The sequence below is a fragment of the Ochotona princeps genome, chromosome 2 (assembly GCF_030435755.1).
Source record: "Ochotona princeps isolate mOchPri1 chromosome 2, mOchPri1.hap1, whole genome shotgun sequence".
Classification (NCBI taxonomy): domain Eukaryota; kingdom Metazoa; phylum Chordata; class Mammalia; order Lagomorpha; family Ochotonidae; genus Ochotona; species Ochotona princeps.
In genome coordinates, this window is record NC_080833.1 from 65,227,146 (window position 1) to 65,229,438 (window position 2,293).

A 2,293-nucleotide genomic window follows, 5' to 3' on the forward strand; every position below is an offset into this window, starting at 1 on the left:
CAATTTTAACCCATAGATGTTTAAATTATTTGAATTTTGAAAATGTTAAAGCAGTTTTTGAATCCAGGAAGAAGGAAATAGGCAAATAACTTTTACATAATTATACTTTACCAAAGTGTTGCAAGCTGCAGGAGCCTGAGGGAAAATGTTTAGCTTAGAAAATAAACCCTTAAGCACAGTACCAGCACATACTATTTTGTTAAAACACATAGCATCTTTGATAATGATAATGCAGATGGAAACAGATTTATTATAATTGCAGAAGAGAAGAATAAGTGGACATAATAAATAGCAGTCAGAGCAGTTGTCAGCCTAGGAAAAAACTTAAGAAGGAGATCAGAAAACACAGCTCTGCAGGGAGTTTGGTGGTGAAAAAAGACAACAACAACAAAACAGGAGTTGAAATGAACCTTGTTGTGATGACTTGATAGCATCTTTTCTTTTTATTTTATTTTATTTTATTATTTTTTTAAAGATTTATTTTATTTTTATTACAAAGTCAGATATACTGAGAGGAGGAGAGATAGAGAGGAAGTTGAGCTGCTGGGATTAGAACCAGCAGCCATATGGGATCAAGGCAAGGACCTTAGCCACCAGGCCACACTGCCAAGCCCGATAGCATCTTTTCAAAATGCTGAGTAAGGAGGTAGAGCAAATGAAGTATTGTTATCCTTCAGTAGGGAGGGCTGACCAAGACCAGGTGCTGAACCGTGGCTGCTAAGCAGACACAGCACCCCTCTGTGTTCATCTGGGGGGTGAACCAGTGGAAGATCTTTTTGTTTCTCCTTCTCTCTCTCTGTAACTCTGAATTTCAAATAAATCAAATACATCTTTGAAAAATAAAAGGTTGACATTCTTACAGAGTATTTCAATGTAAAGACAATGTAAATATTTGTAAGACAAATCATATTAAGAAATTAATAGGCAGCCATTTCGTGGACACCGGATGAGAGAGGGTTTCTGCCGACGTCGGGCCGCCGCAGAGGGAGAAGATCTGTTGGAGCGTGTGGAGTTGAACCTCTGCATTTCTTACCTAAGATTTTGAAATGCATCATGATCCCTGTCAATTGGACTGTAGGTAATCTTGGAAACAATGGCAACAAGACTGAACTGGAACGGGCCTTTGGCTACTATGGACCACTCCGAAGTGTGTGGGTTGCAAGAAACCCTCCTGGCTTTGCTTTTGTTGAATTCAAAGACCGCTGGGATGCAGCTGAGGCTGCCCAAGAGCCAGCTGGAAGACCGCTGTGTGGCTGTCGTGTGAGAATGGAGCTGTCGAATAGCGAAAAAAGAAGTCGAATCGTGGTCCACCTTCCTCTTGGGGTCGTCGCCCTTGAGATGATTATCGAGGAAGTCCTCCACCTGGACGCAGATCTCCAAGAAGGAGAAGAGAAAGATCACTGTCTCTGGAGAGAAATCACAAGCCATCCCACTCCTTCTCTAGGTCTCAGAGCCGACCGTGGGCAAATGAAAGAAAATAGACGAGTTTGCAAGAGAAGCTTACAGGGAATAATTTACATTTGGCAGGAGTATGTACAGAAAATTCAAGTTTTGTTTGAGGCTTCATAAGCTTGGTGCATTTTTAAGATGTTTTAGGTGTTCAAATTTGTGTGTCTGTTGGAACAGTGACACACAAAAATTTTCTATGGTTTGAAATGGATCATACGAGGCATGTGATACCAAAAATTGTTACTTTAATTTTGAGTTTTAGTCTTGCATGGACTGACTTAAATCTTGCCCAGCTAAATAACACTGTCAAAAATTGAACTAAGATAGACTTTCTCATAGCTGGTATATTAATATGTGGCTTTAGATAAACAAGCAGTTTGTAAAAGCTGCTGTGATGCAAGCCAGTAGGTAAAAATAAAAGCTGTATGTTAAAATAGATTAGAGAAGTTTTTGAAAAACCCAGCTAGTCTTCTCCTGGGCAGAGGCTGTCTAGTTGGTTTAGAGTCCGGTCAGTGTCAAGAACGTTTACCTTCACTTAGGTCATAAATTCATTCTGTAATTGCAATCTTTTATACATAGCTGTTTTATAGCAGTCTTTACTGGGAAAACTGTAGAGCTGAACTTTGAGTTACTGTGCAAGATTATTTTTTTCATGCTGTCATTTGTAATATGCTTTTGTGAGAATCCTTGGGATTAATGTTTTGGTTAAAAACCAAAGAAACTAATAGGCTGTTAACTGATCTGGATAAGAAAAAAACTTTTTGCTTCTCTCTTGTCCGTGCTAAAGCATCTTCCTAATGAATAATGGATTTACTTTCCAAATTGTTTTGTATAAGCTGTGCTA

General features: G+C 38.9%; 1 pseudogene; it reads left to right on the forward strand.

Annotated features, from left to right (window-relative positions):
• Positions 1-1,046: 1,046 nt before the first annotated feature.
• Positions 1,047-1,481, forward strand: LOC101535021 (serine/arginine-rich splicing factor 3-like; annotated as a pseudogene).
• Positions 1,482-2,293: the final 812 nt, after the last annotated feature.